This window comes from Dromaius novaehollandiae, chromosome 8 (genome assembly GCF_036370855.1).
Source record: "Dromaius novaehollandiae isolate bDroNov1 chromosome 8, bDroNov1.hap1, whole genome shotgun sequence".
Classification (NCBI taxonomy): domain Eukaryota; kingdom Metazoa; phylum Chordata; class Aves; order Casuariiformes; family Dromaiidae; genus Dromaius; species Dromaius novaehollandiae.
In genome coordinates this window covers 21,592,320-21,617,113 of record NC_088105.1, presented here as the reverse complement: position 1 = coordinate 21,617,113, position 24,794 = coordinate 21,592,320, and the positions used below count along the sequence as shown (strand labels likewise).

Genomic DNA, 24,794 nt, shown 5'->3' with positions numbered 1-24,794 from the left:
GAGCTGCTGTGTTAAGAGGAAAAAGACAAATTGGTGCCTCGTGAGCTAGGCTTTTACTGTTTTATGATAACAGATAACCACAATATTTACTTTTTATGAGCTGTGCACATGCATCTACATATATTATGTAGAAATGAATAAAGTAAAATACTATGGTATTTCTAGTTGAAACAAAATCACTGTGTATTAACACAGACTGATCTAGCTTGTCAAAGACAATGAGTCAAAAATAAAGCTGTTTCACCAAATTGACTCAATACTATGAGAGCAGTTTAAGAAGCTGCAGTAATGGAGGTTCTCATGGAATAGATGAAAATAAGGGTGGGGGAGAAGAAATGTATAAAAAGTGTGTCTGCTTGTAACTAAAAGACAGAGTAAAGGTGGCAAGAAGTGTCATACTTACGGCTGATTACATACTGCAGGGTTGATCGTAGAGTAGTCCCTGTACTAAACTTCTGTAGTTTATTAATAGCTCTGTCCTTTAGAGTAGAAGTATACAGCATCTTTAAACTGGAATAAGTAGACTGAACCTTAGAAGAGAAAAGTTACGACGATAAAGAACTAAACTTGTATGGATTAATTTTATGCCAAGTCTCATGTGCTACAAGAGAAAACTGTTGAACTAAAGGAGCCACCCTGTAAAAGGGTGGTAGGTTTAGGGGGTAGCTGTACAGAATGGTAGAGAAGCAAGAGGAAACCAGAAGGAAAATGATACAGACCAGGCCTAGTAAATCTGGTGGTGTTTTCCTGCCCTTAATCTGTGACGCATCTCTTTTGGGATAATAAGTGGGGCAAAAAGAATTGGTTAGAATAACGTTGTTTTATGAAGCTATTTCGTTGAAGTTTAAATATCTTGGAAAGAAGTAGCCTAGAACAGTTGCAATGCAAAAACTTAGGGATTAAGTTGGATTCTGTGGTTATTCTGAGAGAGAGACTGTACTTCAGAACATGGTATGTGCAATTAAAAAAATTGATCTTTTGACATAATTCAGTTACAAAAGCTTTGGAACTTTATGAATTTCATATAATGCATAAGGAATTTAAAAAAAAAAAAACCAAAAAGACTCCAAGTAGAATTGTTTTATGACCAGTTGTATGGAACAGGCATAAATTCAAGGGCTAGAAAGTAAGAGTGTTCCAAGCAGTTGGAGATCTGTCGTAAACTCCAAAATCTAGTCCAAGATTAAAATGAACAGCATACAAATACTGTTAAACAATATAGTTCTTTTCTATGGCTGACTCTTGGTCTGTACTAGTATAGCCATACTAAGGACACTTTAGTACAGGCTTCTGTCTCTAGTTGCATCCATAAACGGATGCTTTGTGAATGGTAAACAGAAGGCAAGCATATGGTACTTGCCCAGCTTCCAAGCGGTTTGATTTGGGGGTATTATCTTGCCTTTCCTTCAACTTTATTCCCATGAGAAAGGTGCAGTTTATCCCTGATGTAATATCTTTGTAAGCTGATAAAGTACACTTCAAAGAAATAAAGATCAACTAAATGGTAACTTTCATGTGTATGCAAACCCCAAGATTAGTCTGGGCGGGGGGGGGGGGGGTGGCGAAATTTTGGTCTCCTTTCCTATTCAAATATCTTTTAGTGGTTTCTTTCAGGAAAACTTTGATGTATGGAGTTACTTCGGGCTAATTTGAGTCTGGTCACATGGATTAAATAGACTAGTGCTGTCACAAATAGACTAATACACTCCTGGAACTCATCTGCTTTTGTTTTCTCCAAAAGGAATCCTATTTACGTGCTCAGAGACTGCTCCGTAATTGAACCAAAGCGTGGAAATGGTCACCGTTGGCTGATTCTCTTCAGAAGTGAACTTCCAAGTCAAACTAAAATGGTAATGTAGATGTACCTAGAGGCACTATATCTACTTGTTTTAAGTACAAAGTGGTTAATGCAGGCACCAAGGAATTGCTTTACTGCCATCTCCACTCATTTTACATATAGTCTCTGCCTTCATTCTATTGTATATTCCTTGCACAGACCATCCAAATGTGTGCGCTCTTCATCCCAAGTACTTGCATTTTTCTGCTGCTTCCTCAATGGGACCCCATCCACCTCTTGTCTGAAATTCCACACCTCCTTCCTCCTCCTCTTGTCTTTTCCCACTTTTCTGCTCAGGCTAAATGCACCAAATCTTAAGTAACAGGAATGTGGTGGGGTCCTTTTTTTTCCCTCTCTCCTCTCTCTACCCCAACACCTGCCCCTGAAACTTGATAGCATGCTGACCTGTTTACCTTCCGTTCCTGTTCTTTAAAGCCACTCTCCTAACCTATTCTCTACCCAGTGTTGCTTCCCTTCCCTTTACTCGGAGTGCATGCCACAGGTCTTGCATTGTCCTTGTCCTCTGCATCGTCCTTCCCTGTGAGCGATTCCTGCATGCTTTGCTCCATTGCTCTCTGTAGTTGCTGAAGATTCTCAGCGCCTTGACATTTCCAGCTTCCAAATTGCGTTTTTGGCCACCTGCAGTGGTTACACACTGGGAACTGTTGGGTAAAGTTTCAGAAAACTCTTCCCCAGCCAGAATAATTGCTGACTGTGAGGGACTTAACAGATCTACAGCTGAACTAGGACAGCTTCTCATGTGCTATCCTTATCCTTCGAGTCCTGTGTGCAGCATATCAGCCCCCGGTGACCTTATGTACAAATACCTCAGAAGTTGTATGATGGGAGCTTTGAGAGAGACTTGAGAAAGAAACACTATGTATGTAAAAATATTGCAAGAATTAGCAGTGAGAAGTCCAGGTAACAGGAACAGCCTTAACACAAGAAGGGGGGGAGGGAGAGAAGAGAATATTTGGAGTTGTACTTTGCATGGATGTATATCTAGGATAAAAAAAGACTTTACATTTTGCTTGCTTAATGTTACAGGGGTGTTAGCAATGCTTCAAAAACACTTCAGCTGTATTCCATTGTTACTGGAAAGCCAAGTGAGTGTTTTGGGGGTTTTTGTGATCCCTTCCCACTTTCTGCTCCTCCCCCCCAACATCTGCCTGGGCCTGTTTCTCAGGCTAGGTAGAGATTGGATGTGGCAGCATTGCTAGTTTGTTTTTTTGGGGGTGATCACAGAAAATGTATTGATATACTGAAAAAAGGGCTAATGATGAGAAAAGATTGACTGACAGAAGAGAAGATGATTCAGTGTCATGTTAAGCACAAAGAATGTGCATGATACTTGGGGTTCCCAGGGTTTTCACTTTTATTCAGCACAGCATTAATGACCTTGAAGGTGAGGTTAATTTGGTATTGATCAGATTTACAAATGACAAATCTAGTTAGTAGCAGCAATTAATTAAAAAATACTGAGGTGGATGGTAGTTGAATGAAAGTGAGGGGAGGTTTGATGTAAAGAAGAAAGCTGCTCCAGAATTCTTAATATTCCTGAAGTCATAGGATAATTTTTGACTACTTGTCCATTGCTAGAGAGAACTTGTTTCTTCTGAAGGGACTTGTCTTTGTACCTCAGCATTTCATGTTGCTCCCCCCTGAACTAACCAGTGCAATCTAGCATAAAATATGGCCTGCCTTCTCAGGATTTCTCAGTGGGATTGCAGGTACCCAGAGTTTCTTTGCAGTCTTGTATTTAATTGGTGGTGCAGGAGCTCTGGAGCTAGCGAACGGCTTATCCTTGCCAGATTTGTTTGAGATTTCCCTACCTATGGGAAAAGTATAAAAAGATTGATTGTAGAAAAATGAAGGATTTGCATTTCTTGATGAAAACCTTGGAAATGTGGAGCTCTAGAGAACATGCTTACACATAACAGACGTCAAGGTTTGCTGCTCTCGGAGATCTCTGGGTCTTGGAAACCAAAGGCCCAGCCTGCAGCAGGTCACCTCAAGAAGGCTGCTGTCTTGTGCATGGCCTCTTTGAAACTTTATTTAGCAGTAGAAGCCAAAAGGATGTGCTACATCTATGTTTTAGAAGCTACCATTCATAACTGATCTAACCTGGGGACTGCCAGTGTCCTTGCCGTGACATGCTTGTCTTAGGAAGCTCTTTTAGGCTACATCCACTCTTTTGTGCTAGACAGGCTTCTGTTCCTTTCTTTCCCCTTCTGATCCTCATCGACCTGTTCTGGAGTCTTTCCCCATGCAGGAAGGCAGTTTCTGTTGTTATAATAGTACTTTAATTTTTCCCTTCCCCTGTTCCTGCAGCTGGGCTCGGCAGTACAAGATTCAAGCACAGCAAGTGGAACACTGCTTCTTCCCATGGAGCTTGCATGAATTTGTTTGCTTTACTTAGCACGTTCTTTCTAGCTTGAATGTTTCCCTGAAGCTTGCAACATTTTCAAGATTCATGCACCACATTATAAATTGCATTTGATGAATATTTTCTGTATGTGCAATTAGTTCATAATCTCCAGATTACTTTCAGCTTTTTAGTAGATACCACATAAAAATAAGCCTGTGCTGCAGGTAGCAGAACTGGCAAACTTTTTCAGTGATTTTTTTTTCCCCTTGAATTTTCCTTCCACTTGGGATTCTTGCTGTTACAACAGTCTAGAAGAAAAACTAGCAGCCAAACTATGGATTGGGGGTGTACTATTTAGAAAAGTTATGCACAAATTATGTGCAGAGCAAATGGCTATTGAATAATGGTCAATCTACTAATTCATGATTTGATATCATTTCGGAAAAGTACTGGTATTTTTTGCACTGTGCTGGTTGTTGTAGTTGCTGATGTAGCCAGGTGATTACAAGCAACCAAGTTCGAGCATCTTACAAAATTATGGCCCTTCTTTACAATGACCACTGCCCTTTAGCTGAGTTGCAGCAACCGATGGTATGCACCTGCTCTTCTGGTGCAAATGTGAGGTAAAACAAGTTATCTCAGCTAACCATGAAAGTGGCTTAAGACAGTTTAAATTAATTCACTTCATCTTTAAAATGGATAAGATACTCATAATCAGTTACTAAGTTTCAACCCCAGCCAAGATTTGGAGATCAAGAAAAATTGCAGAGGATGTCTGCAGCAATTGTCATCTACTATTTTTTTCTAAGTGATATTGTTTTAGACTACTTCAAGTCCCTGAGACTGATAGAGGAGGGGAACCAGATTCTTAGAGCTGGAAAGTCACCCGATGCCTGGACGTGCCTCGGGCACAACAGCGAGGCATGGGTGGAGGTGAGCCTCAGCACAGCCTCGTGGTGCTCGGTTCCAGGGCTCCAGCTTCATTACTTCATGACGTGTTGTATGCTCCGCAGCATCTTGCGGACACAAATGCCAGACCAAGAAAAGCTGTGAGAAAATGCCAAATATATTTCCAAAGCCGAAGACTCTTATAAATCAGAAACCCTGGTGGAATCCAGATGGTTCTGCATGCCCAGTTGCTCTTTAAAAGCATGGCTTAAATGTGTGAGTCACGCTACTGCTCTGCTTATGCTTGTGAGGACTTAGTACATCCTGGAGTGACCTGATCAAGCTGATCACTAGGTGGGATTTTAGTTTGATCTTCTTTTTGGGAGTCTAAGCAATGGTATTGTCACCTTGAGCATGCTGCAGCTACTGACAGTTTTCCATACAATGAAGTGAAATATGACTTAAGGCCTTGTTCATATTTGCAGTATCCATATGGAGCTGATCTTTGACCGTAGATGCTACCTGTCATCCCACAATATAAGGAGGAAAGGAAACAGTTTCATTCATCCAACTTATGTCACAGCACATTCTCTCCTTGTCCTATGGATCTTCCTTGTTCTTGTTTGTGGGCTCCCTTCATTAAAACAGTTTCCTCTTTTCAGGATTTTGGGGAACTATCTGCAGTTCAAGTGAATCCCTGATCTGGCTACAAATGTGTATTTTTTCCATCTATGCGTCACCCAGAGCTGCATATTTTTTCCAGGAATCATAATCTTGTAGTCACTTTTCAGGAGCATTTCAAAGTAAAGAAAGCTTGTCTTTCATTGACTGCTTTCCCTAATATTAGCACTGCTGAGGGCACTAGTGTGGCTATTATAGATTCTGTAAACACAGAAGTTTACTAAACAGAAAATGCTACAGGATACCCGTACAGAAAGATGGTGTGATGGTGGTGTTACTACCATCACTAATGTATTTGCCAAGTAGAAATGGCTCAGGCGTGATACCTCAAACACTAGTTGGTTTGGACACTGCAGTTGGTTTGGAACATTCAGTTGGTCACGTCCTGCCTGGGTTAGTGATTTTGAGATGACTAGTTGCAATAATAAGATTATCATTTCAGATACAAGCATGCTGTCTGATTTCCCCCCCGCCGTGTCCCAGGAACTGAGCAAGAGTGAGCAGGAATTGGGAGAGGTTCCAGACCTGGGCTCAGGCATGTGATGTGTGACAGTGAGTGCAATATCTAAAATCAAGGTGCCAGGCTTCACTACTCTTGGGGGATTCACAGTGCTGAGTGAGACACCAAATTCAGTAGTGCATTAAAAGGGACAACTCATTTGGGAGAATTCATGGGTTAGAGATAAAAACCTGCCCTTTGCATATTAGACACCCAGTTAGTGCACTACTGCTAAGTGCTGGATATAAGGGGCTTAGTCCTAACATGGCCCAGGAAAGAGGAGGAGTTTTTGAACCTCCTGGATCCATATTGCATGAAATCACTATAATACTGTAAATGTGCTTTGGATAGTTGAAAGAGATAGAAGGATGCTGGAATTTAACAGTTCTGTTTCTGAACCCTGCCTGAAAACTTGGAGATCAGACACATGAATAGCCCTTATGTTTAGTATTAGTGTTATTCACACTCTCTTCTCCCTGCCCTTTGCCTGCCTTTTTCCTGATGACTTTCTGCATGGGCACCTATTCAGCATCATTTCAGTTGCTCATAAAAATCCAGATTCATTCAAGATGAGCAGGTCTCTGCAGAGATACTGATGGATCATCAGAGTAAATGTCGCAGCAGCGTCACACCTCATATAGTCCCAACATCCTCCTAGTCCTCGATCCTCCTCTTTTCCAAGTCAAAACCTGTCAAGTCTGTTCTGGGACATGTTAGGTTTTATGAAAAGTTTCACAGTTCTGCTATGATGAAGCTCCTGTTTGCATTGTGCACTAACATCTGCTTCCTGTGTCCTTTATGTATAATGAATGAGCAGTAAGAAGAGATGAGAAAATCACCAAATGAACCCAAGCCATTGGATTTCACGTAGTGGACTGTGCAGTATTTTTAGAGAGACAAAATAATACAGGTCTGTCTCCCTCACTTTCTTCCCCATAATCCATTCTTGTCATGTGACTCCTGTGAGTGGCCTTTCATGCTTCCATATTAGAAATAACATTAACAGGAAAAAAACCTGCTGTACTTCATACATTGCAGTTGTATTGACCTTTCCCAGGTGCCTGTTTTGTTTTTAAGAAAAATGATAATAGAAACACTGGTGGGGAAAGACAGAGCACAAGCAATTCCCACTCTTCCCTTTGAGCAGTTTAAAAATGGGCTTACTTTGTTAGAATTCAGGGTAAGTGCTTTTCAATAGATGAGATACACTTTTGCTCAGTTCCAATGGACTCCACCGAATCAACCTCCCACTCAATTCAATTAATTCCCTCCCCCCTGTGTGTGAGGAGCAAGGTTTGGATATAAAAACACTGAATGTAAGATTAAAATGTCTACAGAGATGATCAGAAGGGAGTCTATTTTAATAACCCTCTCAGATTGCTGTGCATGAGATGTGGAAGTAGGAGGTTTAATCTCAGTGCAGTGCCTTTACAATTATAATCAGAATTGAGCAGAGTATTGGTCAATAGGAAATGTGCTCCTCAGGGTAGGGAGAGTACTGTAACAAGAATTAAGTCTCAGGATGGTGGGGAAGGAAACCATCTGAAAAGAATAATCAGCTGCAGTGGTATGGATCTCAGGTTCATAGAAAGAACTGTTAAAAACAAAAACCCATAACAAAAAGTAGCACAAATGCACAGAGACTTGGATAATCGTCGTGTGTGCAGGAAAGAAACACCAGTTCCATGTGCATAGTGCTTTCTTTTGGTGAATTTTTACTTTGAGATATTTACAGCTGATGTCAAGGTAAAAGGAGAGAAGTTATTCATTCTATCATTCCTTATGGCCAAGAATAATTCCTGTAAATCAGCACGGTACAGAGAAAAGTTGTCATTAATTTTAGGCAGGTCATAGGCTGTGGAAACATATAGGTGCTAATTGAAAATAACATTCTGCAGACCTTTTTCCTCCTTAGTCTCTCAGGCTGAAAGCTTGCTGAGTTTCTCTTTTGTCACATAATGGCATGTCTAGTGTTTTTTAAATTAACTTTGGGCTGCTGGTGGCTGAGGTATCACATAGAAACTGGGCTTAAGACAAATTATTATAAAGCGTTTGATTATTTGTCCTCTTCTCCTGCTCACATATATTATGTGCCCTATTTAAGATGAAAGATTAAATGTGATTAGCATAAATTCACTGGTCAGTCCTACCACAGTTGTGCTTTGTGATAAGAACCTAGCAGTATCTCTTATCTCAGTCTTCGTTAAGAGTATTAAGGTGCAACTTCGTAAGGTGCTATAATTCTCTGCTCTACAGATGCCACTAAGTTAAGACACTCAGTAATTCAGACTGACTCATCATTCCCTAAGTCATCGGAGAGGACTGGAAAATACAGCAGTGGAAGAGGAGCGCTTACAGGTTTGTCTGTAATGTTTAAGTAAGAGTAATAAAACAAGGACCAAACATTAAGATAATGAATATCACCTGTATGTACTCTTAGCATTGTAATGAGGGAGCATAGACTCTGCAAGTCCAATCTGGTGGCTTGTTTGAACATCCCAAGTATTTGATTACGTATGTATGTATATAAGGTGTGGGTGCTCACCTTTTTCTTTTTAAACTGCTGTTGAAATATGAATTCCACTAGACCTTACTCTACATCATCTATCCTTTTTCATATATTGCCACAAATGCATCTCTTGCTACCATCTCCATGGTCTATACCCAGAGAAAGATGTAAATGGTATAGATGCTGGCTTTGACAAAGGGTGTCTGGATTTATTTGTTATGGTCAAAAGACAAGAAATGATGTGATATTAGCAGAAGTCAATTCTTTGCAAATATAGTCAGTAAAAACCATCATCTCATTCCAGTGCTGTCTTGATAAAACAATTTATTTGAATTACAGTGCATATTTGCAAAAACACTTTTGCATTTTTTGACCATCTACAGTATTTAGCACTTTAAACTTTCACAGCAATATATAAATATTAGCAACTCAGGATATTCTTTATGCCAAAGCAGTTTTCTGTGGGGGTAAGCTATTTCCCTGATGCTTTTCTAAAGCTGAAATTTTTTTTATATCAGTCATTAATCACAATTGTTAGCTCTTCACAATGCAAGTTGTGCAGTACAGATGCTCATTCCTTATACAGAAGAAGTGAACGTGCAGTGCAGAGTTTAGTCAGTGTTTCCTTAAATTAAACCTTAGTCACACGACAAGATACTTGAAATTGCCATTTCAATTAGAGAATCTTGTTTCAAAGAGCTGACAGTTATGATGTCTTTTAATATGTGTATCATCTCTTATGAATAATAAATTCACTTATTGGGCGCAAGGAAGGGGGATCAGGGATCCGAAAGCTGGGTCCGCTGGGGAATGTGTAAGAGGACATCATGAGATGACTTACCTCCCATACATTTCTCTATAACTGAGAGGATGTTTCTCTCACGATAACCTTTTATTTATTTATTTTACTTCTACCTTGGAAAAAGGAACTGCTGTACTCTTTGTCTACCTGTAATAGAGGATTTAGTTTCTCCTATTACATACCTGGTTGTGAAAAACCTACTGGATGCAACATGAGAAACTGCTGGATGTGACAGATAGCAATGTAAGAAACTAACAAAAGTTACAGATTTGCTTTAACTGTGAGGGATTAGCAGCTTTTACAAGGTGGTAAAGGCGTAGTTATGTTGGGGCGGGGGAACAAACTTCAGAAATAATGGAAGGAGACTTTTGGGGAATACAACAACACTAAGGTAACCATATCATAACACTGTCTAAGGCTGAGAAAACCTGGTAAACAGTATCAGCAATACCAGATTGGGGCACAGATATACCAGAACTGGGACCTTTTGAGGGAAAAGCCATTAGAGCTGGTCGTTTCTTTTGTGGAGGACTAGGATGGCAAAAAGGGAGGGTCAAGAAAGGGTGGAAGGTATAATAAGGTATGGTGACCATGTGATCGGTGCCACCTGCGGCCCTGCATTGGACAGCTCTGCATTTGGCCACTGCAGCAGGAGTGTGGCGGTAGGTCAGACCCGTTGTTGGGACCATGCCGTGCATGTCGCACTTGCTGCGGGGGTCTGGAGAGTGGGCCAGGAGTAGCGGGGTGCTGCCCTGGCTGTACAGGAGCACATGGGATGGATGGATTGAGCATCCTGGTGTCTGTGTCAGAGCTATTGCATCAGCATGGCATTGGCAACCTCCTAGCGTCTTCCTGACAACATCTGCTTGTGTCGTTGTTAGCACTGGAGATTTCTTGGCAATAGGATTTCTAGAAATGTATAATGCATTCTGCTTACATCTCAAAGCTATATGCGTATATTTGTATGTACCACTCTTGTTTTAGAGTCCCACCCTCTCTTGTCTGGGGTACAGGATTCATAAGGAGGGCAACTTATCCATTGACAGGCAGGTTAGCTCTACGTGCATGCTGATCTTCCAGATAAGACTGCCTGGTCCAGATCTAATGACTATTTATAGATGTGGAGGAAAATATAAGCACTCAAAAACAGGCAGTTAGTAAGAAGTAGCAGTATGGATATCTCGACAAAATTCCTGGGGCAATGCCTTTAGCACTGATGCAAAAATTGTGGTTTGAAACCACTGGTGTCTGAGAATCTCCCTAAAGAGGATTCCTCAGCCTGTACATATCTCCTGTTGGGGAGCTGGATTGCAGACTTTACTCCTGAAGGCATTTGTTCTCCAAACCTAAGCATATTCTTATATCTACCATCCCCATAATGGCTTGGGGTGCCTGTGAGGCTTTTCTTATTTTGTGCTTTTAGGATCCCCCCTTGGATTATGCAGTGCAAGCCCATGTGTGAATGAATGTAAAGCTGTCTCTTGAAGAGTAGATCATGCCTCCATCTTATTGCAGTATGAGGGTTGGAAGATGTAGCCTTAAACTTGTCAAACTGAACATGGTGTAAATATTTTGGAGTAAAAGTAGCTTGATTATCAAAGAAAATTCAGATCTAGATGATACTATTTTAGCTTAAAGTTAGCACTGATCCTGTGGATTTGGGGAAGAAATAATTAAGGTTTGACTGACCTTATTATTAGGGAAATCATTTTCTTAAACTTATTTGCTTGCAGTGCAAAGATGCACAGTCCCACTATGTCTCGAGCAATAGATAAGCATCAGGGTCTCAGCAACATAGCCTGACTGGTGTCTCTTGATCTGCCTGAGCGCCTCCCAAGAGGTTGAAATTGTAGCATGCATCGCAGTGACCTACCACTGTCAAAACCACGGCCCTGCAAAAACTGGAGAAAGTCTCTGTGGAGCAGTGGGAGGGAGGGTGTGGAGGATGCCCCACGCATGTGTCCACCGGAGCTGATGTGGCGTGTTGGTGACAAAGGTTTTCAGCCTTTAGCACAGGGACTAGACCTTGACAGTGCTTCGGTGGTGGAGAAAGGGTCTGTGTTAGATTTTTCAGTCACACTGACTATCCCAAGTGGGGATTATTTGGATGATTGCAGGATCATTTGGTAGTGTGCTCTCATAATGCACCTTTGAACCCAGCCTACCTTCATCTAGTCCTGAATAGAAGTTAATTTAGAGCTATTCAGAAGCTAATTTAGAGAGATTTACTGAGCTCTCTTCAAAGGAGCAGTCTTTGAGGATTCAATTTCTAAACCATGATTTTATTTATTTATTTATTTATTTATTTTTTACACTGTGATTTCCAGGCTCTACTATAGGAAAAAATGTCTTGGTTACTATTGTAACATGTGAGAAGTTCCCTGTTGGTCAACTGATATCCTTTTAGCAATGCTCAGTTCTTCTGGAAACACTGATACTACCTTTATGCCATGCAGGGACTGGCTACATGTGAGCACACATCAGGGTTTCCACACTGCAGTCTGAGGTGCAGTGTCAGGATACCCAGGTGAGCGTTCAGCTTCACTGGCACAAGCTACACAGATCTAACTTGGACACAGTGCTGTGGTGTGCTGTGTAAACTGTACATAGCACCTATCTCACCTGTTCAAAGGTGGTATGATTATATCCATAGTGTGACTTGCACTGAGCTGTAAGGTAGCGTACTTTAATTTGTATTTGGCATGGCACTCCCTTGCTTGTCAAGGACACACAACTCATTAAGCCCATGTAACCCAACCGACAGTCTCGCCTAAATCTCACCTGAACAGGATGTTCGCTACAGTGGCCAGCAAGAGAGGCAGGACTGCAGACTTGTCCGGTCTCTCATGGGAAGAGGAGGTGGAAGCAAGCCTAGGAAAGCTGCTGTTTGCCATGGCACAGGACTACAAATACGCCAGGCTGGTGAGTGCTCAGTGTGGGGCACTGCAAGGGCTGCGGGGCAACGCGAGTCTGGCTGAGTTTGGGTAGAGGCTTGAACACTGAGTTCCTGAATGTAAAAGGAGTTCATTGCACTTGAGAGGGGTCCCAACGAAACCATAACTTTAGGCCTAAAGGCTGGTACAAAACCCTAGTGTGGGTAGGTTTATATGTTTGCCAATGGACTGGGCATTATGTTGAAAGAAAGAAAGAAGAAGAAAAAAAAGAAAAAACTAGAAGAATGATTCTCCCTTCCCTAAGTGACTTTTTAATTCCTTCATCACTTACAGCAGTGTCCCTTGGGCATTAAATTCTATTGCAGGATCTGAATTTGTTTTACAATCAGTGACACAGTTATACATACTGTGCAAAACATGCGGTTGGCGTTATCCTGACCCAACGCACTTGGGCATGCTTTCTTGCTCTGCTTCAGTTCAGTGTTTTTCTTGGTATAAGGAGGGAGTTTCTCTTTTTCAGAGAGAACCCACTAAGAGCGTGAAAATGGCTCCTCTTCACAGTGTGACTGGTAGAGAAGATAACTTGGGCTAAGATATTTTCTTTCTCTACTACTCCTTCCAATCTGATAACTAAATTAGTTAAAAAGCTGTTTTTAAAACATTGGATTACTGAGCAAGAAGACCTTGCTAAAGAAAGGGGAGACTAAAGTTTCCAGTAGAGAGATGGGCCTATAATCTTTGTGTCTGTGTGGGAAGTACTCTAAAATTACCTCCCACAGACAGATTAGTGACTTACTGGTGGAGGGAAGTTTTTAAAAAATGTTTTGCATAAACTTTAAATAGCAGTAAACATCTACTTCCCTGTAAACTTCATTATTGAGGTACTATCTGAAACAAATGTCAGGCTGACATCTCACAAATCATTTGCTACTAATTCTCCTATTACTTTACAGATGTTTTAAAAGTTTTCACACTAGCTTCCCCCCAAAATAAAGAAAGATGAGGGCAGGTTTTATTCTGTAGCATCATTGTTTTGGCAGGTATGTAGAAAGTTGAGTGGGCTGATCATGTGCTTCCCATTTGTCAGCTCATCACTGTTAATAGGTGCTTGAAGGAAAATTGCCGTTATTTCACACAGCACTGGATGCTGAAAGTTTGTATGTCAAGAAAAAATGGACATGGAGAGAACAGAATATGTTTCAAAACAGCCTTATCTACAGAAGACATCCCTGCACTGCCCTGTTGGGGGTGGGGTGGGGGGTAGTCATGTTTTGTGCAGATGTGGTCTTGGGTTTATTTGGGCTTGCTGATGCTCACTGACAAGGACGTTACACTCAGTCTGGAGTCTGCCTAACCTAGGACACTAAAACAGAGTTGGATATTTTTTGGTAGTGCTAAAGTCCACCTAAAGGCTGACAGAGTACTGCAATGCACACATTTTTCTGATTTCATGAAACTATAGCTCATTCTTGAGTGCCATCTATTGACACCTCTCTCTTAACCATTGTATATATTGATGTTTCTTATTTGCAGAGTTGTGCTGCAACACTCGGCAGCTCCATATGTCTGCTGGGGATGTAGGTGTCTCTGAATGCAGGTGGGGTTCTACAGCTCTACTGATTTTTAATGGTGAAACACAGTTTCTTGGCTTTTCTTACCTGAAAACCATTCTAACAACCCGGTCAGATTGCCCATGTCAGTGGTCTCATGGGCTGCTGTTTATCCCAGATGATAAATACATAAAGCTGTGCTTAATCTGGGTTAGAGGCAGCCTTGAATGTTTCAGACTGCTCAGTACTTAGTTTTTGGTCATCCATGTTGTAGCATGAGGGTCGTGTGAATGTTTGAATTATGATGGCCGGTCTTGCCATTTGCAGGGCACCACTGAAATAAAACTTGTCTTCCTGTTGATTTTAATGGCAGCTAGAAAGGCTGTTTTGTATGATTCATCTCACCTAAATTTAGCTGCCTAAACATTAGACATCACATCTGAACCAGTCATGTAGCTTAGGCTCAAAATTAGTTGCCAGAGATAAGCAGCTCAGCAGGACAGTTTGACCTGTGTTTCTAGCAGAGATAGAGGTAAGTCATCTCTGGAGGAAACTATTTTTCTCCATTGATCCTCATTTAATTTAGTGCTTTTAGACAGCTAGATAAGAGAAATTCTATCCTTTGCTCCACATTTTCCAGAAACTTCTTTTTAACTTCAGTTATCAATATCCTTTCTTTTAATCATGAAGAACTGCCTTTGTGTTTGAAGTACTAAATTGAGTTTGCTTCCATTATTTTTTGATGACTTCATTTTACTTTCTTACTGTTTCTTTTGATTGTGAATTAGAATAATTTCCAAGGTTGGGTGAAAAGAGATATGTTGTATAATTTTTATTTAAAAACTTTTTTCCAGTAATCAATACCTAAACTAGAGCTATATGTTTCAGTGTTTTCTCCTTTAAAGCATAGATCAAACACTGCTGCAAACCCATACATCTTCCCTGTCAAACATTTAATTTATTGTGCTGTTCATTTTTAGCTTGAGACTAGAGAACTATTGGTTGACAAAAGAGGATGGATGGCTTTTTTATTGAGTCCTTACAGAGCTGGCAGAAGATAGCAAATGGGGGAAGGAAATGTGCAATACTCATTGCCAAACTTCTAATAAATCGTGGATGGATCACAAGGGATTTATGCTAACTTAAATAACTATTGCATTTCATTTTCAAAGGCTTGGGGGTTGACAATCATTTTTCTCATTCACTGTAGTTAAACTGATCATCAGAAAGCAGGTAAGAAATAACTTTTATAGCAATATACAACAGCTAATATTATGGGTGCACAAATAAACAGCATGATCAATTTCTAACTCAGTTTTGGTTGTAGCTTCATCCCTCTGAACTTGAAGTAATGTTAGCATTAGAACAATTCTTACTTGGTATGATTTAGCCTATTATACTCTAGAGCCCCCTTTGAAGTTAGTAGCTCATGGCAGCTTGCTTTTCTGAGAGTACCTCTTGATGCTGAATTTGTTAGTGCACAAGACTATCATGTCATGGACAGCTTTCCTGAGCTCAGGTGCTCCTCTTGGTTACGCAGCTTGGTGCATCCCACGTGCCCCCAATCCTCCTGTGGGGTGTTTGCTTGGGAAATGGTAATTACTGCTCAGCTGAAGGAAATGACTGATGGGGCTTGCCTTTTATTTCTAAATCGTGCTGGGAAGAGGAGAATACTTTTCTGTGGAAGTAAGCAAGCTTCAGAAGGTACTACGTCATGTGCTTCTTATGTGCCATGAACTACCAGTTTTGCCTGCCCCTTCTCTAGCTCATGGCATCTGAAGACCCTGGTCAAAGGAACACTCTGCTGTGATTCCTTGGAGCGACCAAACCAAGAAACAAAGATTTCCAGTGTGGTTACATCATGATTTGAACTTGCAGGGTGATTTTCAGATAAGTCTTTAAGTCACAGGAAGTCCTCCATGGTTTCATAGTATCACAGTCCTTTAAATATTGACTGGTGCTTCTGTGCTGGAGAGGACACTAGTGCATTTGACATGGTGCAGATCCCTGCCTCTTTCTCCACACAGGAAGGAAGTGGTGTCACTGGTGGTTATGTATTTGGACAGAATCAGCAAGTCATGGTTCTTGCTCCAGGTATTTTGTGATTTGACTTAGAGAAAAAGGACAGCCTTCAGTGAGTTGTTCTTCTCTTTTTTTTTTTTTTTTTCCAGTCCCTATGTACTGTCCACAGGGCTGTGTTCATGACCCTGCTCTTTTAACGTCTTACTACTGAGCAAATGTATTTCATATGGCTTTAAACATCAGTTCTGTGCTCACTCCCTGTTAACTAAGCTTTCTGCACTCACTTGTCTCCTCCTAGCATATGTGGCATCTTATCCTGTAATGACATCTAATTCTGAATTTCTCATTGTCTACTGAAATTCAATAAGCTCCACAAGACTCTTGATGATAGCAACACTTTCATACTACTGCCCCCTGTTAATATACCAGTCAGTCCTGGAAGTTTGTTCCTCTATTTCCTGCTGTCATTGCAGACTCTTCCACCAGACCATTGATGGGAACTAAAAATTTTGGTATTTCAGACAGACTTAGTCGGGCCTTTATCACTTGTCTTCACTTCTGTAATGTGACTTCCTCCGATCATCTTTAAGTACATAAAATCTTACCACTGTATAAATATACAGATGCCAAATCATTTCCTGGTTTGAAACTTTTTCTGTTTGCAGTATCAGGTTACAGCTTTCACCTCTAGCTTTGAGAATCTTTGACTCTGCTCCTCTCTACCTCTCTGCTTTCATCTAACCGTATTCATCCCCATCTTTCTCTGTATCCATAATGATACTCCCTCTGGTAATTTTTACCTGTATATAATCTTCATAGCATCCTATAAGCATGCAAACCCTCCCTGCGCTTGTTTGCAAGGTCACTGGCACTATCAACATTCAATTCATATTGTTGCCATGATTCCTAGAGGGGAAAAAAATGGATAATTATCACAATTATTAATGGTTTAGTAGAGGGCCATTAGTAGCTGGCGGGGGAAAAACACAATAAGTTGTCTATTTTATCCATTTTCTATTCCCTGTGTTGTTGAGAGAGGAAAATGTAATCGGAAGAAAGTATTAAAAAAAAAAAAAAAAAATCCAGGAAAATCCTTGACCATCTCTCAACTGGGAAAGCTTTGCCAATGTGATACTTTCACTTTAAGGAAAGTTCTCTTGTAACACTTGAAAAGCATAATTTTTAATGATTTCTTCACCACAGGCCATCAGTGGATATAATCCATGTAATCTAGACTTCAGGCTGCTTTGTTATCTAGCAGCAATAAGAGACTATCTACTAGCAATGAGAGGATCTAGTGATCCTCTCAATCACTAGAGGGGGACAAAGCCTATTTAGCCATTTTATTACTTGAAACGATTAAAAAGATTGTGATGGGTTTTGAGTTACACATCCTGATGGTTTGGTTAGGGTAAAGATCTATATTTTACATTTCAATAACGTCCCTGAGTTCCTTGTTTCACTTTTTTCTTCAGTTAATCTGTTATTGAGGTGCACTTTTTGAAGCTAATATTGCAGTATACACACATATGCAAACAGTGTGTAAATAAGTGAATAGCTATTAGCAAAGGACATTCTAGAAGCCGTTAAGTTAATAGAAGTGCTTCTACTAAACAGCAGGTGAATGCATTATATTTCTTAAAAAAAAAAAAAAAATTTCAACAGTGTACATATGAAGCAAAGATGAGGAAAGTGATATCTGAGCATTTTTAAATGAAATGAAATTTTTATTTGGCCACATGTTAATAAACAAACAGACTAAGCTGCATTTCTTTTATCTCCACAAAATGAATGGCAATTCCGTCAATAAACCCAATATTGAAGAGTAAGCAGTTGTAAGTATATAGCTGCAAATGTCAAATATAGAAAGTGCTTAGAAATACATTGCTAAAACCAAGATTCGTACGTTTGTTTATTTAGGCAAAATATATTCACATAGTAATTGACACTGACCATGAAAATAACATGTAGCATTAACAATGTGTGTTTTTTTTTTTTTTTTTTTTTTTGAAGTGAAGAATGCTTTTAGACTACAGCCTCATTATCTAGCAATCAGTGTGGTAAAATCTTACAATAGGGCTCATAAATGGACAGCACAAGTCAAAATAACTACATTTACTGCTATTACATTCAAAAAAAGTTCCTGCGTAGAATAGGTAAGACAAGTGAAAAGGAAAGGGTGGATACGCTACGCTGCAACAAAGAACTCCCACTGACTTACCTTTTGCCTGCACATTAATCTACTTCTTGGGAAAAGCACTGGCCAGATGTTGGTATTTGAAGGCTTTTAAAAACCTTCTCTCTTGTACCCAAAGGGAGAGGGCTATGTAACTTTTAAGAATTAGTACTTTAAAATATCTATGCACACATTCTCCTTGGAACGAACACTCACGTTGCCTCTTTTTAAGCAGCTATTTTGTGAAACTGTGTTATTAGTGTTTTCCAGCATGGATTTTCTATCTTTAAAGCTTCATGAAACCTTACTTATAAATACATTCATAGATACGGTTCTCCAGTCTTTCATCCGGAGGTCACCTTCAAGTTTCTGGAGGTGGTCTCAGAAATGAATATTTCACCTTTATTCTCCACAGTCAGAAAAACTTACCCAGCTGGTCCCTTCTTCACAGCCTTTGCAACAAAACCGCTTACAAAGCTCCTCTCATACAACAGTAACTTCAACCCAAACTAGCAGCTTTGCAGTTTCTGGTGTGGCACAGTTTGTGGTGTGGAGCCAAAGTCTCCTGTTCCAGGACTGCACTTGTAGCAGACCCACCTTACGGCTCACATTTACTGTAGCATTAGCTGAAATTACCCAGTGAGTTTGTTAGCATAGCCCGGAGGGGAGGTGGGCAGACTGGAGCAGCATGTTAGCAGTAATGAGTTCCCACTTCAGCATGTCAGTAGCTTCCATCCTGCTTCACCATGGGCTGAGCAGTTTGACTTGGAAATATGACCCAGCTTAAGTGTGTGTGGGATCTGGTTAGGTGCAGAAATCAAGTTACCCTTTCGATAAAGCTGGTGAAGACTAGGCCTCTTTGGCTCCCACAGGGAGCTGTCTCAAGCACCATGACACAGTGTAAATGAGCATGCTCAGGAACTGATACAGTCCTCCAAATTACTGCTTTAAGCAGTCTCTATAGAGGCATGTTAACGCACGCTAAGCCAGGTGGTCTGTACTAACTCCTTCTGAGGACTGTTTTTTGTGCACGCTATGTCATCAGTAGGTATCATACAACCCGAAGGTGCAAAGGAGTGGTTGGGACACCTGCCTCTACAAACATACCCGCAGAGGCTTGCACCTTTCTGCAGTTTAGGCGACTTGGTGAATTCAACACCTTCACATGGAAATAATAATAAAAAAAAATTTCTTTGTAGAAGGATGTTTGCAATTTGCTTTCCCATGTTTTCTGAAGAACTGTGAGCTAAAAAAATGTATGAGAAGATCCATTAGAATCAAACTGCAGTCATTGTAAACTACTGTCAAACTTTAAATATTTCTCACTTTCCCTTTCTTATTCCTTTCATTTTTTTCAATAAATAAGAGACTTTTTCAGTTAGTAAAATGGACTACTTTAGTAGCCCATCATGTATTTTATTTTTGCTAAGCTTTTGTGCGTGCTTTTTGTATTGTGCTACTTAAGCCTTTCTCTGACTCTCTTTCTTTATTTAAACTTAGTGCAAATTATTTGAAAGGTTTTGTTTGTCCCAAGTGTATCTTAAGTTCAATGCAATGAATACCTTTGACTTCTTGACAGCATAGATAGATAAAACGTAGGACGGCTGGATGCTCAACACTTTAGTTTCTGAAATGCCTGGGTATATCCTTCCCCATGCAGCTTCCCTGTTCCCCCATAGTTTCACATAGTTTTACATGCATTCTCATAATTTTTTCACAAGATAATATAAAACCACTTCCCTACTCTTTCAAATGTCAAAGACTTAAACTGGGGAAAACAAAAGAAAAAGTTTTGTTTAAAATAGGTTCAGCAGCTTTGAGTCAACTAATGTTTTATTGTGTTGCCTGGTGAGCTAGCCCCAGAGCAAATCATGCAGGAAGAAGATGAATATGTTTTGAAGGCCTTTGAGAATGGTGATTATTCTTCAAATATATCCTAACTACAGAAACATGCCTGAAAAATAAATGTTTGATTTACACAGAGAAAATCTATAGCATGTTCATTATCTCTCAGAAAAGTTTCACTGCTTGTTTTGTATGTGAGCCAAAAAGCCTGCTTCCATGTTTGCACCTGTCTAAATATTTCATAGATTCACTTGCTTTACTCTTGCTGTTCTGATTTCCAATCTCAAGTTGACACTTAAGGCCAAATTTTCCATGTGGTGTTCAAGAATGCGGATGCGGTCATGGGGCACAGCCGCTCCTCAGGTAGGTGATGAAGCCAGTCTGCATCCACATGCCATATACTGTGCCCACTGTTTACATTTTAGCATGTGGTTGTAATGGACTCTTAAGCAAGAGATCAAATGAATAGTCCTTTGAGATATTTTATAGCTTCCCTCCGATCACACAGAACAATAAGTCTCTCTTATTATTGTTACCTTACTTTCTTACCCAAGATCCACTAGGGTCTTTTTCTATAAGTCAATGTATTTCTTCTCCCTCCCCAAACAATATAAAATGGAAAGAAAAGAGTAGTTTCTGAAGGTAAAATGAATGCTAGACTTTGCTACCTATGTTTTAAGCTTGAATTAAAAACTGTGTTTGCGCTTGGTTGAATAGATGTAAAATGTGCGTATTCTTAAAGTTGAATGGGGTGAGATGGATTGTACTTTTTTCCATTGCTGTCTTTTTGGTGCATCTTCACATAGGGATGTGTCTGCCTCTTGGGAAGTTGGCAGTGTAAGTGGCTGACAAACTAGCTAATAAATCTGAGGTTAATAGGGCTGTAGACAGCAAAGTACATAGGCGTAGGAAGGATCACCAGCCACAGAATGCTGCACGTCTAGAAACTGTCAATACAGAGTATGAAAAATGCAAAGGACAACGCAAAACTAGGAGAAGTTCCAGCTCATTTTTCTGCTTGCTGGAGCAATCTCTCACATCAGCATATCCTGCTTCTCTAGGGAAAACACAAGTTTAAGGGCTTGATCTTGCTTCTATTCATGCCAAAAGAAAGTTTCCTTTTAACCCAAACTGGACAGGATCAAGTCATTAACGACTGTCTTCCCAGTCAAAGAAGTGTACCAGTGCTTTGGGTTATACCACGATGGCATGTCTGTATGCAAAGTCGCTGGCTGTACTTTGTGTGTTAAGAACTTATTCAGGTTCTTTTAGAGGTAGGGATTAGAGCTTTAAAGCTGATCATTCCCGTTCTCTTAATTAGTGGACCAAATGACTGGTACAGCTGCTGTGCACTCATGGTACTGAGGACAATTCTCAAGGGGGGGGGGGGGGGGGGAAATCTTTTGAAGACAGTTTCTGTGCACTAAACTAAATCACTTGAAGCTTGTGGCCAGAAATTTAAGCCAGCATGTTACTCCTGAAGTCAACAGAGGCACACTCTTTTTTTTGATTGAATATTGCAATGAAATTCTCTTAATGCATTTAATGCAAGGATGAAATAGGAAAGAGAGAAAAAAATTCTACTGCTCTATCAAAACTGCTCAAAGAAATAATCACTAAAGCGTTACATCTCAGATATACTCTCCATTTATCTAACGCCACCATAAACATAGCTGACAGGAGGGGAAAGGTGTGCATGTCATGACACTGTTAAAGAAGCCTTCCCTTCCCTAGAAAGGTTGCAAGCTGCTGGGCTGCTCTATGATTTCTTTGAAGGCACCATGCCCTGAAGGCCCTACTCTCCCACTTTGTTCCCTTGTGAGAATACTTCTCAGATGCTTTTTGATCATGGAAAGATCTTGCTGAGGGGGCATCATTTCAAAGGATACCCCATGCCAGCAGATCTGTGGTAGCCGCCTGTCGTGGGGCTCCTCCCTGAGCACTGCAGCTCACCAGCCCCCTCCCCATGTCTCCATGCTTGCTGCAGAGCCCAGCTGCGTCCGGGCAGCTGCTTGCACCCATGCCCTCTTGGCATGCGGCAGGAGAGGTGGGTGGTGGGCACAGATGCACCTGGGCAGGTAACGTGCACTGGGCCCGTTGCAATATTGTGTTAGTTGTCCAAGGGAGCGTGTGGTTTTTTGGTTTTGTTTCTTTTTTAAAATAAAGTTGAGGGTGAAGCGCTGTTTGGGCTGGGATGAGAGATGACTGCTTAAAGGGGCAGGGGAGAAGTGAAAGCTATGAACTGAGTGGGACCTGCACAGCGGTCCGGGTCGGGGGGAGGGTGACCTGAAGGGAGGCGCTCACGGGAAGGGCAGCACGCTGTTTAGTGTTACACAAGCACTCTACCTGGCCAGGACTGAATTAAGCACATGGTTAAGTGTTGGACTGGAGTCTAATAGCCAATCTCAACTTGCAGCGTTGTCTGAAATAATGCTGTTATTGCTTCCTCTTACCTGCAACTGAGGTTCATGGGTGGGCATTATGTTACCTTCTGAAGAGGCTTCCACTATAAAAATATGTTGCTCAAAATGAAATAGATTCAGAGCATTAGTGCGTTCCTCAGGCAGCTCAATGGTTAGGGTGGGACTGGAAAAATGGAGATGGCTGCGCTGCTTTATACCCTAAAGATTCAAATCTAGTGATAGGACTAAGATTTCTCCACATCACTGCTCTGGTTTGTACTGGCACTTGAGCTTTCCTTTCTCAGAGCCAGGCTCTCTGCGAAGTCTTTGCACAACGGGAAATCGTCACATGCGTCGTCGCCGATTCAGAAGAATATGTGTTCTTGCACATATGCGCACACTCTGATGCAGAGACCTGCATTTGATTTAGTGGTGTAAGAAGCTGATTGCTGTGGCCTCATTATTGTTCTAGAGAGATTATTATTTTTTACCTGAACATCAAGTGTTTTGACTACGAGGATCTTTACTACGTAAATAGCACAGCTTCTGGCATTTTTTGAAATTAGTATAAAAAATATATACTGTGAGGGGAAAGTGCTGATTGGCAGGACTTGGAGCATTTAACAGCCAGGGAAATGTACTATCGTTGCCTTTTCTAGCCTTGAACTCTTTCAGTAAGAATGAAATCCTGGTCACTGTCAGAGGAGCAATGTTGTGTTCATAAACCTTTGGTCTGGTACAGCACGCCCATTCCTGGGCTTCCTAGAACAAAAAAGTTGCCTTGACACTAAACCCTTAACGTACAAATTATGTATTAGACTTTTTATTTTCAACATTGCCTTCACTATTGAAAGATATTTTTGATTTACTTAAAAAGGATTCTTTCCCTTTTATTTCAGACTCATCTTCTGCCGTGAAGTCATAGTTCTTGTGCCTGTGACCCCAAAATCAGTTGCCAGAGAAATAAATGTGATGCCACAAATCCAATCCAGGATTTCAGTACAGGATCAAGTGCAAGGAGCAAAGAAGATAAGAGGCTTTCTAAAATAGAAGTATCTATTAGAAAAATCCATTTGTTTTTGTCAGCTCTGTTTGAACAGATTGTTCCAGTGTCAAAATCTCCATTTAACTGGAATAAATATATATGTAAGTTTTGCAATGATTTTGTGCTCCTAGGACTTATCCAGATTCCACAGAAATCAACTAAAAGGCTCCTATTAATTTCAGTGGACTTTGTTTTGGCCTCTCCTAAAAATCTTTGTGTTTATCGATATTAAACTGAGAAGTGGGTGTTACAAGTAGAAGAGCTTGTCATATAACTTACTTTCAAAGAATCCCAATCTAGAGTGTGCCAAATTCTGCGCTTGCGCTTTCTCTCAACTTCCATTAAACAGAAAATGAGCGAATCTCATCCTAGAAGTGGTCGGAGCAAGGTTTTAAACATGAGTAGTTACCTATGGGATGTTGAAATGCTAAGGCATTGGAATTCTTAGTTGCCTAAGTGTCTTTGAAAATCTAGCCTTCTGTAGCTTTGAACTATTTAGTACACATTTAATGGTTATATTTAAAAATGAGAAAAATATATTCTGTAATAAGATTTGCCTGGACTTCAAATTAAAATGTTAAAGGATGATCCTCCTCTATTTTTGTGTTTACTTTAGTGATTTAATAAATCAGCCATTTACCCCTTTCTTAGTCTTAGCTGTTTAAATGGTTGGTGCCTAGTTCAGGCTACGTGCCTAGGCTCCCCCTCTCGTGTACGGGGAGAGGTGGTTAAATCTGATGTGTGGAGCTGTGTAGTGGGGGTGCCAGTGACTGCGCAGGAGTTTCAGCAACTACCTGAGATCAACTTCTAGATAGGTAAAGTCAGGTGAAATTAATACTATCTTTAGCAAACAAGAAATGTGATTGGAAGTCCCTCTCTCTCATCTACAGAAAAAGATGTGCTAATAGGCAGCAGTCAATCTATCAGCCGGTGAATGCTTGTATTTTCATTGAAAGTGGGTTTGATGCTTAAAGGAGAGATGGATAATTAAGACTTCATCTTCCAAAATATTAAATATTGATTTGTAGATATTTAGCAGCAGCCATAAAGCTCTCCTGAGAACTGGCAGCAACTGTCTAAAAGATTATAAAAGATTTTAGTTCTCTATGCAGGATTTAGCATTTATTTTATATTTAAAATTTATGAAATGAAAGAATAGATCAGGAGGTAACTTTTAGCCCTCTGAGTGTGTGTCAGTTCTGCTCCATGTGGCCATTCAGAGGCAAAATGGATATGATTTTTTTTTCTAAGGTTTGTATTGGCTTTTGGTTTATTG

At 40.4% G+C, this 24,794-nt stretch overlaps 1 long non-coding RNA gene across 1 annotated transcript; it reads left to right on the top strand.

Moving 5' to 3' along the window:
• Positions 1–1,425: 1,425 nt before the first annotated feature.
• On the top strand, positions 1,426–24,164 carry LOC112979789 (uncharacterized). Its single transcript, XR_003258269.2, has 4 exons — positions 1,426–1,850; positions 8,530–8,631; positions 12,374–12,506; positions 23,373–24,164. It is a non-coding gene; the product is annotated as an uncharacterized LOC112979789 (long non-coding RNA).
• Positions 24,165–24,794: the final 630 nt, after the last annotated feature.